At 43.1% G+C, this 15,231-nt stretch overlaps 1 protein-coding gene across 5 annotated transcripts in view; it reads left to right on the forward strand.

Moving 5' to 3' along the window:
* Positions 1-856: 856 nt before the first annotated feature.
* The window catches only part of ZHX3 (zinc fingers and homeoboxes 3), a 132,901-nt gene continuing 118,526 nt past the window's right edge, over positions 857-15,231 (forward strand). For 2 of the 5 annotated variants that reach the window (XM_081255348.1, XM_081255352.1), the window contains exon 1: positions 11,821-11,953. The gene's annotated coding sequence lies outside the window, so the exon portion shown is untranslated. Of the gene's footprint in view, positions 879-11,442; positions 11,527-11,820; positions 11,954-12,142; positions 12,271-15,231 lie in introns of those variants that run through there. The other 3 variants (XM_081255351.1, XM_081255349.1, XM_081255350.1) reach the window with 3 other exon arrangements.

A 15,231-nucleotide genomic window follows, 5' to 3' on the forward strand; every position in this document is an offset into this window, starting at 1 on the left:
TAAAGAAAGTTTGCTCAGATACATAAGAAGACAAGGTAGGTGAGCAGGAGGCAGAAGTGAGTTAGTAAACCATGGTGGAGGCAGACCTTGGCATTCTATACAGCACTGAGAAATGATGAGTTAGATGTACATCCAACAGCATGGATGAAACGTAAAGTGTTAAGTGGGGAAGACAGTGAAACAGATTTAAGGTACAGTGCTTTTCCAGTTTTACTGAGTTATGACTGATATACAATAAACCCCATATATTTAAAGCGTACAATTTGAGTTTTCACATGTGTAGATACCTATGAAACCATCACCACTATCAAGCTACTGAATATATCCATCTCCCCACAAAGTATGAAGTTCAACAGATGTTGAACACCTATTAAGTTAGAAAAAAAAATGTCAGCAGTGTGTGTAATATAATCCCATAGTTATAATAACAAAAAATGTTTAGGTACCCTGAAAAAATCTGGAAGAACGTATACCAAACTAAATTGTATTTGTTATTGGGAATCTTGCAAACGCTGCGTGGCCCCATTGCACCTTGCACCTCAGAAACTATCCATACCTGTTAGCCCAGGTTTCCAGTGAAGGTTTAACACACTAGAAATTTGTCATTATGGTCCCCTAACTTTGAGTGACTTTATTAAAATGTCACTGAGGCCATCACAATGGACCCTGACAGAAGGGTGCCTGGCTCTATCATTCTCCACCTCGACATCAGAGATCTGTGTCAGTAATTTCCTTCAGGTCACCTCCCAGTCATTTTCTCTTATCATCCCTCCAAACAGGAGATATTCCAGCAGTGGGCTGATTGTGGCTGAGGACAAAAGAATGATTCCTCAACTTGTTTTCAAATTCGTCTTTTGTTACTGCTCTTCTCATATCTCGTAAGTACAGGAGTGGGGGAAGTCTGTGGGGGCAGGGGCATACTTAGTTTTGTCTGGTTATGGGTTTTATATAAAGGCCATCATTAAGTGTGTGTTCTTTTCTGTCTGGCTTCTTTCACTCCACATTATTTGTTAGAGTCTTCCATGTTGTTGTGTGCAGCTGTAGTTCATTCACTTTTAGTGCAGCATATAGCATTCCATTGGGTGAATATACCACAATTTATTTATCCCGTCAACTACTAATTGACATTGGGGTTGTTACCAACTTGGGACTATTATAAATAATGCTGCTGTGAACATTTTGGTACATGTCTACTGCTCTACCTGAGCATGTTTTTCTCTTAGGTATATACTTTGGAGCAGAATTGCTGGGTTATAAGTATGCCTTACGCTTAATTCTGAAAAATAATGCCAAACTGTTTTCCAAAATGATTATACACGTACAGTCTGCCCCAGCAATATATACGAGCTCGCCTTGTACATTCACCAACAGTTCTCACCAGCTGTTGGTACTGTCAGAGTCTGTACTTTTAGCCATCTGGTGGGTCTGTAGTAGTTGCTCACTGTGGTTCATTTTCTTGATTACTAAGGAGGCTAAACACCTTTCATGTTGTTGGCCATTTGGATTTTCTTGATGTGAAGTGAAGAGCCTGTTCTTGCCCACTTTTCTATTGGGCTATCTTTTCATTATTTATTTATAGTAGGGTTTTTTATTTTTGGTATATTCTGGATATAAACCCTTTGTCAGTTATATGCATTGCAAATCTTTCTCCTCTGTAGCTTCCCTCTTCACTCTGCTAATAATGTTTCTTGATGAACAGAAACTCTTAACTGTAAAAAAAAAAAGTCCAATTTATCAGTCTCTCCTTTGTGATTAGTGCTTTTTCTGTCTTGTTTAAGAAAACCTTTTCTACCTTGAGGTCATGAAAATATTATTGTATGTTATCTTCTAAAGCTGTGTTGTTTTACCTTACATATTTAAGTCCATAATCCAACAGAAATTGGTTTTTTGTTTATTGAATAAATGAAGTTAAATTGGAATAACGCATCCCATATATACACCCATTCATTTATTGAGTTTCTTCTGTGTGTCAGGCCATGTTTATTGTTTTACTTTTCATATTTAGGTCCATAATCCATCAGAAGTTGGCTTTTGAGGATGGTGTGAGATAGGGTTCCAATGTCATTTTTCCCATATGGATATTAAATTGACTCAACACTATTTATTCAAAAGATCATTACCCCACACTGTTCTGCAGTGCTATCTTTATTATTAATCTGGGTTTTTTTTTGGGGGGGGTGTCTCTCTTCTGTCCATTAGTTTTCATCTACACTTGTGCCAATACCATACTGTCATAGTTATTAGAGCTTTATTATAAGTCTTAGTAGCTGATAGAGTAAATCTTCCCACCTTGTACTTCTTCAGGAGTATCTTAGCTGTTCTTGGCTTTCTGCTGTTTCACATAAATTTTACATTAGAATCATCTTGTCGTGTTCCATATGAAAATCAACTGGGATTGCTTTGACTCTATAGACCAACTGGAGAGAATGATAGCTTTACATTATTGGGTCTTTTTATCTAATTAACATGGTATTTTTCTCCATTATTCATTTATTCTTTAATATCTATTAAAATGTTCGTGGTTTCCGCCATAGAGGTCTTACATGTTTTTTGTAAGATCCACCTATAGGTACTTGGTGTTTTTTTTTTTTTTTTTTTTGCTATTTCGAAACTATTTTGACTATTCTTTTTAAAAACTCTTTTCTGATTCTTGCTGGAGTATAGAAATAAGGTTGATTTTGGTATATTGATTTTGCAACCCAGAAGAGAGCCTTCATCAGAACCTGACCATGGTGGCACCCTAATCTCAGACTTCCAGCCTCCAGAACTGTGAGAAATAAGTTTCTATTGTTTACAAGCTACCGAGTGCTATTTTGTTATAGCAGCCAGACTAAGACAGTCATTTTTTAGTTCTAAAAGTTTGTTTGAGATTCCTTAGGATTTTCTAGCTACACAATCATGTCATCTTTTTTTTTTTTTTTTTTGCGGTACGCAGGCCTCTCACTGTTGTGGCCTCTCCCGTTGCGGAGCACAGGCTCCGGACGCGCAGGCTCAGCGGCCATGGCTCACGGGCCCAGCTGCTCCGCGGCATGTGGGATCTTCCCGGACCGGGACACGAACCCGTGTCCCCTGTATCGGCAGGCGGACTCTCAACCACTGCGCCACCAGGGAAGCCCCAATCATGTCATCTTTGAATAAAGATAGTTTTATTTTATTCTTTCCTGTCTTTATGACTTTTTCTTTTTTGCCTTACTGCCCTGGCTAGGACATCTAGTAAAATGTTGATTAGATGTGGTATTAGCTGGTATCCTTGCTCTGTTCCTGACTTAAGGGAGGAAAATGTTCAATATTTTACCATTAAGGATGGTGTTAACTCTAGAGTTTTTACATGCCCTATATCAGATTGAGAAGTTCTTTCCTATTCCTAGGTTGCTGAGAGGTTTTATTGTGAGTAGATGTTGAATTTTATCAGATGCTTTTTCAGCATCTATTCAGATGATCAAATTATTTTTCCCTTTTATGCTGTTAATGTGGTTGGTAGTTTTTAAATGTTAAACCAATTTGCGTTCCTGGGATAAAATCCACTTAGTTGTGATTTATTACCGTTTTTATTTATTGCTGGATTTGATTTGGCTAACACTTTATTAAGAGTTGTTGCATTTATGGTCATGAGAGATATTGGTCTGTGATATTTTCTTTTTGTCATGTTCATACCAGGTTTTGGTAGTAGGATTATGCTGACCTTGTAAAATAAGTTGGGAAGTGTTTCCTCTATTTTCTGAGAGAATTTGTATAAGTATTATTTCTTATTTAAACATTAGCTAGAATATTTCCATTCTTTTATCTTTTAAACCTATATGTCCTTATAATAAAGTGTGTCTCTTATTAACATCAGATAGTCGAGTCTTGTTTTTTGTTTGTTTGTTTAAATTCAGCCTGTCAATTTTTTTCTTTTTATTCGAATATTTAGTCCACTTACATTTAACATACTTACAGGTATGGTTCCAAATCTTTTACCTCTATAATCTTGTTGTTTCTCTTCTATTTGTCCTGCCTGGGTTTTGTTCCTGTTTTCCTCTTTTTTTCCTTCTTTTGGATCAGCCAAATGCTTTTTATTATTCCATTTTATCTTCTCTATTAGATTTTAAAAATTGTGGTAAAATGTACATAGCACACAGTTTAACATTATAACCATTTATAAATGTACAGTTCACCAGTTTTAAGTACATTCACATTTTTGTGCAACCAATCTCCAGAACCATTTTCATCTTGCAAAACTGAAATGCTATATCCATTAAACAATAACTTCCCATTCATCCGTCCCCGGAATCCATGGCAACCATCATTCTACTTTCTATCAGTATGAATTTGACCATTCTACATATTTCATATAAATGGAGTCATACAGTATTTGTCTTTTTGTGACTGGTTTATTTTCAATTAGCATTATATCCTCAAAGTTCATCTATGTTGTAGCATTTGTCAGAATTTAATTTTCTTTCTTTTTAAGACTAAATAGGGCTTCCCTGGTGGCGCGGCGGTTGGGAGTCCACCTGCCGATGCACGGGACGCGGGTTCGTGCCCCGGTCCGGGAGGATCCCGCATGCCGCGGAGCGGCTGGGCCCGTGGGCCGTGGCCACTGGGCCTGCGTGTCCGGAGCCTGTGCTCCGCAATGGGAGAGGCCGCGGTGGTGAGAGGCCCACGTACTGGAAAAAAAAAAAAAAAAAAAAAAAAAAGACTAAATAATATTCCATTGTATGTATATGCTACATTTTGTTTTTCCATTAACCTGTCAATGAACATTTGGGTTCCTTCTACCTTTTGGCTATTGTCTGCCTTTTGGCTAATGCTGCTATGAATATGAACGTACAAATATCTCTTTGAGACCATGCTTTCAATTCCTTTCCCATTGGATTTTAGATAAACCATTTTTAATACATATCTTAAGTGCTTGCTTTAGAGATTGTAATATACATTCTTAACTTATTGCATAATAATTTGAATTAGTATTTTACAATATTCCACACAATGTGAGAACCTTATAACAGTGCAATTCCCTTTACTGCTCCTATCTTGTATGGTATTTTTGTCATATGTTTTACTTCTTCATGTTACAAACCCACAGTACATTGTCGTTGTTGCCTTAAATAGTCATTTATCTTAAATTTAGAGTTTTTATATTTATCCACATATATACCCATTCCTATGATCTTCATTTTGTCTTATAGATCTATGCTTCTACCTAGAATTGTTTTTCTTTGACTTGAAAAACTTTTAGTTCTTGTAGTATAGGCTTGTGGCATTGAATTCTCCAAGTTGCTTTTTTTTTTTTTTTTGCGGTACGCTGTGGCCTCTCCCATTGCGGAGTACAGGCTCCGGACGCGCAGGCTCAGCGGCCATGGCTTAAGGGCCCAGCAGCTCCGCGGCACGTGGGATCTTTCCAGACCGGGGCACGAACCCGTGTCCCCCGCATCGGCAGGTGGACTCTCAACCACTGCGCCACCAGGGAAGCCCTATTTCATTTAATTTTTGAAAGCTATTTTCAGTGAGTACAAAATTCCTTGGTTTGCAGTTTTCTTCCCCCTGTAAACTTTAAAGATATCATTTTAGTCTTCTGTCTTCTTTTTGATGAGAAGCAGGTTGTCATCCTAATTGTTGTTTCTCTGAAATATGTCTTACTTTTTCTTCTGCCTACGTTTAAGTAGTTTGACTATGTTGTTGGCTTTTAGTAGTTTGACTATGTTGTGTCTAAGGTGTGGTTTTCTTTATACAGTATTCAATGTATTATTTATTTGCTGAGCCTCTTGAACCTGTGAATATCTTTCATTAATTTTGAAACATTCTTAACTATCATCTCTTCAAATATTGTTTCTTTCCCTTCTCTCTTCTCCTTCTGTGTCTCAAATTACTTTTGTTTCTATTTAATTGGAATTTTATTGGCAATAACTCTAATAAACATGTATGGTTTGTGATTTTACTATGAAATATCAGTTTGATTCAAATAGATTAGCAATATTTGGCCTGTAGAGTATCTGTAACATTTTAAAAGCCCACAAAGTGTTAATTTTGGGCAACCACTTTAAAGAAAGAAAAAAATTTGTAAAAATTCTAAAGCCATAGAAAATCAGACTGGATGTATTTTTTTAAATTAAGTAATTTATTTATTTTTGGCTGTGTTGGGTTTTCGTTGCTGTGCGTGGGCTTTTCTCTAGTTGCGGTGAGGGGGGGCTACTCTTCACTGCAGTGCACTTCTCTTGTTGCGAGCATAAACTCTAGGCACGCAGGCTTCAGTAGTTGTGGCACACAGGCTCCGTGTTTGTGGCTCACGGGCCCTAGAGCGCAGGCTCAGTAGTTCTGGCTCACGGGCTTAGTTGCTCCGTGGCATGTGGGATCTTCCCAGCTCAGGGCTCGAACTCATGTCCCCTGCATTGGCAGGTGGATTCTTAACAACTGCACCACCGGGGAAGTCCTGATATGATATGGTGTTTGTCTTTCTCTTTCTAACTTACACCACTTAGTATGATAATCTCTAGTTGCATCCATGTTGGTGCAAATGGCTTTATTTCATTCTTTTTTTTATGACTGAGTAGTATTCCATTGTATATATGTACCACATCTTCTTTATCCATTCATCTGTCGATGGTCATTTAGGTTGTTTCCATGTCTTGGCTATTGTGAATACTGCTGCTATGAACATAGGGGTGCATGTATCTTTTTGAATTATAGTTTTGTCTGGATATATGCCCAGGAGTGGGATTGCTGGATCATACGGTAATTCTATTTTTAGTTTTCTGAGGAACCTCCATACTTGTTTTCCACAGTGGCTGCACCAACTTACATTAGAAGGCAGCATGTTGAATCTTAGTCCTGTGGTCCAATGTGGGAAAAGGAGGAAGGCAGGCTGGGCCAGACTAGGGCTAGGGAAACAGAACCAGCCACAGAGATGGGCTGTCCTGACTGAGGTGGTATAAGGCACAGGGTCTAGAAGGTGGAAGAGGGGAGGGGAGAAGCCAGGACTGTAGAGAAGCTGAGAATGTGACTGGGGATGACTCTGTAGTCCAAGGCCTCTGTCCACCTGGGCCAGAAGCAAGTTCTTTTTCCTGGTCCTGGGCAGCTTGGCTGGCCAGTGTCTCCTCCAGGCCAACCAGTGCCCATTTGTATAACCTGGGCTGAATCTGGACACTCTGGACAACTTCATTATTTTTCTCCCTGCATCCATTCTGAGCCCTCCATTCTGATATGCACCCAGTACGTTGTCCCTACACCTTTACTGAAGGGCTCTTAGGGTACAACTCAACTTATTACCACTACCTTCAAGGCCCTGCATGATCTGGCCACTGTCCACCTCTCCAGCCTGATCTCCTCCCATTATCTGCCTCATTGTCCGTGCGCCTTCTCCCTCTTTGTTTAAATCACCATGTACCCTTGACAGCCACAGCGCCTATGCATGTGCTGTTCCCTCTACAGGGAGCACTCTTCTTTCCCGTATTTTCCTAGTGTTATGGACTAAACATATGTGTACCCAAAAAATTCATATGTCGAAGCCCTAACTTCCAGTGTGGCTATATTTGGAGCAAGGAAGTCATTAAAGTTAAATGAGGTCATGAGAGTGAGCCCCTGATCCCATAGGATTAGTGTCCTTATAAGAAGAGATAGCAGAATGTTTACTCTTCTTCTCTCCCCATGCACACATAGGAGGACACAGTGAGAAAGCAGCCATGTGCAAGCCAGGAAGAGAGTCTTCACCAAAACTGAATTGGCTGGAAGCTTGATCTTGGACTTCCAGCCTCAAGAATTGTGAGAATATTAACTTCTGCTGTTTAAGCCCCCTGGTCTATGGTATTTTGTTATGGCAGCCCAAGCACACCAATACATCCAGTTTAACCCCTATTTTCCCCTTTAGCTCTCACACCAAGTATTTCCCTAAACATCTTTGATCCAAAGCCTCCTATTTCTGGGTCTCATGGTACCATGCACCATGTAAGATTTATGTTTTTGATTATTTGACCAATATCTGCCCGACATACTAGACTGTAAATTCCATGAAGGTCTTTGGTTTTATTCAAGGCCGCATACCCAGAACCTAACACACAGCCAGGTACATAGTAGGTGCACAATACATATTTACTGGGAAAAAGAGTGGTGGGTGGGGACAGACAGTGCCTTGAGCTGGGAGGATTTTATGGACATTCGAGTTTATCTCTGGTCTAGCAGCATCCCTCTAGCACTCTCTACTGACAAAGCCAAACATTGTGCCACGGACAAAAAAGAAATTTTGACAGAATTCAACTCCAGTATCACAAAGCAAGGCAAGGAAGGGTGGACTTAGAGCAGAGAGGCAATAAGTTGGCATAACTGGATTCAGAACTTTTCTTAAGAAGACTAATGGGACTTCCTTTTTAACTTTTGAGTTCTCATCACGCATCAGACACCGTGGTAACAGCAACATGTGGATTATCTCACTCAATTCTCACAACATTAGGGGGTTAAGTCAGTTTACTCAAGCTCACAGAGCAAGTAAGTGGGGAAGACAGGATTCAAACTCAGGAGTTCTGGATTTAAATCCTACTTACTTACATACTATATTAAACTAACTGCCTCCGGGATTCTTTCACTCCAGACTTTATAAAGGCAACATAAGGATTCATGGAGAGCGATATGACCCTCGCTCTGAAATGAACTATGTACTGTTGATTAAGCTAAGGAGTCTGTCACTATCCTGGTCCTATAGAATAGAGGTTGGGTTGTAATTCTATTGCATCAACTATACTTCTGGCAGTTTCTTTTCTGCTTGAGAAAGCTCCTCAGAATGTGAGTGAGTGCAGGTGACATTATTATATGGATCACCTCAAATTCGTTTAAAATGTTTTTTAAAGGAAAATGATTTGCTTCCCTGGATAAACATTATTTGCCACATACCTCCCAACACTGGTATCAAGTGCATGCTGTTTCCTCTGCCTGGCATCCTCTTCTCATCTACTCTTTAGACCCAGCCCCATTGTCACCTCCTCTGGGAAGCCTTTCCACGCTCTCCTATGTAGTACGAATGATGTCCTTCTCTCTGCTTCCGAAAGCAGTTGACACATACACCTAGTGTTACATATTTTCTTCCAGAATTCTTTCTTTCCATGTCTGGCTCCTCTGAAATACTGAGTACTTAGTGGTTGGGAGAGTGCATTGTTTATCTCTGTATCCCACAGTGCTGGATCAGAATAGATGCTCGAAAAAGTTTGTTGAATAAATGAAATTTTAAATGGGAGTAACATATCCTATATACAGCTGTCCCTCAGTATCTGTGGGGGGTTGTTTCCAGGATCTGCTGCAGATACCAACCTCCATGGATGCTCAAGCCCCATAGTTGGCCCTCTGTACCCCTGCTTCCACATCCTCGGATTCAACCAACCATGGATCGTGTAGTACAGTGGTCTTTATTGAAAAAGATTCGTGACATGTGCAGTTCAAACCTGTGTTGTTCGAGGGTCAACTGTATATATACTTACTCATTCAACAAATATTTATTGAACAGCTAAGCACATCAGGCCATGTTCCAGATGCTGCAGGTGGATAACACAAAGTTCCTGCTGTCAGAACATTACAGATGCTATTGAGCTCATAAGGGCTATGAGGAAAAGTAAAGCAAGATGATGGGAGAGAATGATGGGGCTTGGGACTTGATGTTTTAGGAGAGTGTTCTGGGAATGTCTTTCTGGGAAGGTGACTTCTGAATAGAAATTTGGATTAAGGGCATATGAGTTTATGAAATCTTGGGGGAAGAAACACTCAGTGCAAAGGTCCTGGGGTAGGAGTGAGCCTGCACATTCCAGGATCAAGAAAGAGGCTAGTGTGACTGGAGAGTAGTGAGGGGCTTGAGTGGACAGAGATGCAGTTAGAGAGGTGGGAGAGTGTAAGGAGGGGAGAGGGGGGAGATCAAATAGGATCTTGGAGGCCCTTGAAAAAAAATTTTGGGTTTTTGCTCTGAGATGGGAAGACACTGGAGGCTTTAGAGGAGGGAAATAGGTTTTGACTTACGATTTAAAAGAATCTCTCTGGCTGCTTGAGAACAAGCTCTATGAGAGCAGAGTGGAATCAGGGAGAGCAGTTTGGAAGTTATTGCAATATTCCAGGACAGAGAAGATGAGGGCTCAAGTGAGGGTATTTTAAAGGTAGAGCTGACAGACTTTGCTACTGGATTACATGTGGGATATAACAGGAAGAGAGGAGTCAAGGATGACTTAAAGGTTTGGCGGAAGCCACTGAAGGATGGAATTGACCTTAACTGAGGTGGGGAAGACTGTGAAAGGAGCAAGTTGAGGGGCAAGTTCCACGGTTTGGCTTTGGACATGTCAAGTTGGACATATTGCTCAGCGCTTGTTTGTGTTCTCTGGTTTTCAGGATCTGAAGGTTATAATGCAACCTGAAGTTAAAGTCAGTGTTGTTTATTGAACACCAGGCACTGTACAGAAAGCTGCACGTGTGCTGTTATTTAATCCTTTCTGTCATTCCTATTGGCTTCATTACTGATATTTTCATTGCTCTTTTATGGATGAGAGATTAAATAGCATGTCCTAAGTCACTCAGCCAATTATTAACCTGCTATTATAATGCAGACCCGGGATTCCAACCTAGGTGTGTCAGACTAGAGAGATGCTAAAGGTGGGGACCGCTTTCTGGGCATATTTGCTACAGACATGGACTCCATAACAAAAAAGGTGCCTGAAACATGTGACAAAAACTCAGAAAAGGGTCACCCTCACCTCAGGCCATACAGGTTCCACAACAGAAGCTGTGAAAAAAGAGCATTATTGTACCTGAGGGGGCTAACTGATGCTTGAAAGTTCTCAAGTACCTGAAGACTTAATGTTAAGAAAGCAGTCATCGGAAGTCGTCGTTGTGTTAAGAAACAGAAGAGACAAAAAATTGCGGTGCTGTGCTAGTGGGATAAAAGAAAAACCAAATCCCAGGCGATGCTCGTTGGGAAACACGGGAGTGGGAGGAGAGGGGCCGGGAAACGGCCAGGGTCCCTGCCCTGCCTGCATCTTTTTGAAAGTACAGCCTGGCGTGGTTTTCCTCAGGTGGTCCTCTAGAAGGACCAGGATACGGAGTACAAAAGCTGGGAACCTCCAGAGCCGCAGCATCCGCCCCCGGTCCCCTCCTTCTCCGCCCCCTTCAGCCTCCACGCGGGGAGAAGCGGGAGCAGCGCCTGCGCATGCGCCCGGGGTAAGGTCCGCTCTCTGCGACGTCAGGGGGCTTGCGCCCGCACGAAAGCCCCGCCCCCCCGGGCTCCAGAGGCGACCTGGGCGGGGGGCCTCGGGCCACGCCCCCAGCCGAGCCGAGCGGGGCCGAGCGGAACCGAGCGCCTCCGAGTGCGGCCGAGCCGAGCCGAGCGGCCCGGAGTCGGTTGGTGCAGCTGCGTCCCCGCCGCCCAGCAGTCCGCGGCTCCGGCGTCGTCGTCGCCGCCGCCGCCGCCGCCGCCGCCGCCTCCGCGGGGCCTGCGCCGGCCGGCCGACCGCCCACCCGCCGGGAGGGAGGCCCGGAGCGCGGGGAGAGCAGCCCGGCCGCGGGCGCCCCCGCCGCTGCCGCTGCCAGGTGAGCGCTCGCCGCGGCCCGCCGGCCCCGTGTGCCCCCGCGACTGTCAGTCCCCGTGTGTGTGTGTGCCTCCTCTTGTCAGCCCCCTGTGTCTGCGCGAGCTCCTCCCACCACACCTGGCCCCCGGCCCTGCCCGCAGTGTCCGCCACCCCCTCCCGCCGGCTGCCCCGGGTCTTTCTGTCAGCCGCCAGCACCCCCTGGCTGGGACGCTCCGCCCCTTCCCCCCGAAGCCCCTCCCTCCGCCCCATCTGTCATCAACCCTCCCCCCCCCCCGAACTCACTGCTGGCTCGGGCACCCTGGAGGCGTGAGGGTGCCGCTGTCGCCGCTCCCGGGGTCCGAGTAGCCCCCGCGGGCCACACGGCTGCAACGAGGGGGTTGTGGCGGGGCAGTGGGGGTGTCCGCAGATGCCCGCCGGACCATGTGAGGGTGCGTGTCCCCGTGTGCGCCGGCTGTGAGCACCGCGTGTGTGCCTGAGCGCCGGGAGGGGAGCGCGGGGGGCGGCCTGACCAACGTGGGGCGGAGGTGCCGCGCGGCCGAGAGCCACTTGCTCCAAGTCCCTCGGGCCGGCTTCGTCCTGCGGGGATGGGGGCAGCCCCAGCCTCTGGTCCGCTCGGCCAGGGAGGCAGCTGAGCCGGGACTCGAGCCACTCTGGGTGCCGTAGACTCCTCCATCCTGAGACCGGTGTTTGCCCTCGAAAAGGCAGCGAAGCTGGGCTCTGGCTCCCCGGATGCCGCAGGTGGCATGTGAGCAGAGTTTGGGGGTTGCTAAACCTTCCCAGTTTGGGATTTCAATTCATAGAAGCCTGTCGGAAGTGATTGAGGAGTGGGTGGGATGAGGAGCTCAGGTGGAAAGTGTTTTGAGAGCTTGAGTCATTTTGAGTTGCGTGGTTTGCATTTCTGAGCAGTGATTGCCCTGGGCTTTTGCCATGCGAGAAAATGTTATGTGGTGGTGGTGGGGGGGAGGGGGGTGTAGAGGAGGAGGGAGGGCACACTCCTTTCCGTCTTTATCTGTGTCATGTGGACGTATAGTATGTTTATTCATGAGACCTCCACACATCCTCAGTTTTAAGAAGGATTACAGTAGTTTCCATTTATACATGCTCTTGTATGCTGTTATCTTGATGTTCTTTATTTGCAGTAACTTCGTATTGCATATTTCAAAACTAAGAGAAAATGCGTCCTAAAACAATTGGTATTTTGCCGGATAATTCTCAACCACGGGGAAAGAGCCAAAAGCGCACTTCATTAGCTGGAACAACTTATTCGGGCTTAATTTGTTTCTAAGAGACATACAGTGGAAAAATCCAGAAGCGGCATAGTAGTAGCTAAGAGTGTTAGGAAATTAATGAAAAGGGCCCTTCTATTGCTGCCTTGGAAAGATGGTATCAAAGTTGCTGTAGAGCACAGAGCTGCTATGTAATGATAAACATATTAACCAAGTTGGTTTTGTGACCTTGATACATTGCGTGGCGCTTGATTTGTACAGTGCTTCGTAACAGGAAAACATTGCATGGGAAGCAGGGTAATTTGGGGAGAAAATGGTCCCCATTTTTTTTTTGGTCATATCTAAATAAGATTTCAGACTAGGGCAGTCTCATGTGGGAGTGGGTTTTTTTCTTTTCTAAGATAACATCAAAAATTACAAAAATAACTCATGTTTAAGGCAGAAAACTAGGAAAAAAAAACCTAAGAAAAGCATAAGAAAAACCCCACCATCCCACAAACCATAGTAAACCATAGTTTGGTATTTATCCCGTTAGTCTTTTGTTCCCATGTGTAAGTATTTTTTTTTCTTACAGAAATGCTGCTGTACCATAAGATTGTTTTATTGTCTGCTTTTTTACACTTATAGATTGTGAGAGGTATGTCTTGGTTTAATAAGAACTTGTTCCTTTTTCGAGCCTTTTAAAAAGATTAGGTCCTTTGCTGAGAGAGCTCCAACAACTTCACATCTTAAAGTAAAATCTGAAGTCCTTGCCTTGGTCTACGAGGCTACCTCTCTGTTCTCACTTCCAGCCTTGCCAGGCAGATCTTTTTGCTATTCCTTAAAAACCTCAAGCATGCGCCAGCCTCAGCGCCTTTGCATTTGCTGTTGCGTCGGCTTGGAAGTCTGTTCCCTGGACACCATGGTTCTTCCCTCAGGCTCTGCTCCCACGTAACCTTTCAAGGCCTTTCCCTGACCACTCTGTGGAGGATACACCCCATTCCCCTGTCCTCCTTAACCGACCTTACTTTTCTCCATGGCACTTACCACCACTTGGCAAATACCTATTTATTTGTTGGTTTATTGTCTCTTTCCCTCGGTTAATCTGGAAGTGTGAGGCTTTTTTCACTGGTGTATCTTCAGGGCCCAGAAGAGGACCTGACCCATTTTGGTGCTTAATCAATATTTGTTGAATGAATGAATGCTTACTACCCATCCATGCATGTAACCTTCCTGGTAGCCTCCTAGGCTTTAATTAAATTAATTAATTAATTTATTTATTTATTAACATCTTTATTGGAGTATAATTGCTTTACAATGGTGTGTTAGTTTCTGCTGTATAACAAAGTGAATCAGCTATACATATACATGTATCCCCATATCTCCTCCCTCTTGCGTCTCCATCCCACCCTCCCTATCCCACCGCTCTAGGTGGACACAAAACACCGAGCTGATCTCCCTGTGCTATGCGGCTGCTTCCCACTAGCTATCTATTTTACATTTGGTAGTATATATAAGTCCATGCCACTCTCTCACTTCGTCCCAGCTTACCCTGCCCCCTCCCCGTGTCCGCAAATCCATTCTCTACGTCTGCATCTTTATTCCTGTCCTGCCTGTAGGTTCATCAGAACCATTTATTTTTTTCCTCCTAGGCTTTTAGATTGCTATATCATGAAGTGGGATAACAATGCTTTAAAAGTCAGGATAGTCCTCTCCTTTACATATCTGAGGAGAAGAATTTTACAAAGTGAGGCTTATGATCTTAAAAAGAATTACGATCTTGATTTAACTTGAACAGTTGAGGGAAGGAACAGTTTTGGCAAATGTTACTGACTCTCCTTCTTATGCATTATACCTGTGTTACATTGGAAATCTTTGAAACGTATAAAGTATCTCAGTTGTGTTTACTGCTGTGATTTCAGTGTGGTAGTTCTTAGTGATAGTATTAGCCCCAAGAGGATAGTGAATTTTCTGTGTCAACAGATACCCAGAGATATAATTACAGCTTTAATGCATTTTCATCTGAGGAGTAGCTGTTATATTTACTTATTTTCCTGGCAGTTTTATCCTTTTCAATTCCCTGGTTATCAGTTTTTGGATGGCCTAGCAGGTAACTTAAGTTTTTTTTTTTAAACATTTTAAAATAAATCCTTGATCTCTTGAGCATTTTACAACTCTCACGTGACTCTTGAACTGTTTGAAAGTACCAGCTTCATCTTTCAGGATGAAATGACATCTGTAGTAGAACATATAATTGCATTTTCATTATAAGGAAGGGAAAAATTGTATATTGGGGTAGAATTTTTACAGAGAGAATATAGTGTGAGTGTAAGCTTTCTAAAAGCTTAAATTTCAAGTAGGCAATCTTTAATTTCAGTGAGTTTTTGAAAAGAATCCTTGCTTTTTGCTCTAAAGGGAAAGAATTCCTTTGAACACAATCCAAACCTTCAAAATCTTTTTTCTTATGCCTCAAACATATGAGAACTTGGGGGAAAAATCCT

Source organism: Mesoplodon bidens (assembly GCF_964165515.1).
Source record: "Mesoplodon bidens genome assembly, chromosome: 15".
NCBI classification, from domain to species: Eukaryota; Metazoa; Chordata; class Mammalia; order Artiodactyla; family Ziphiidae; genus Mesoplodon; species Mesoplodon bidens.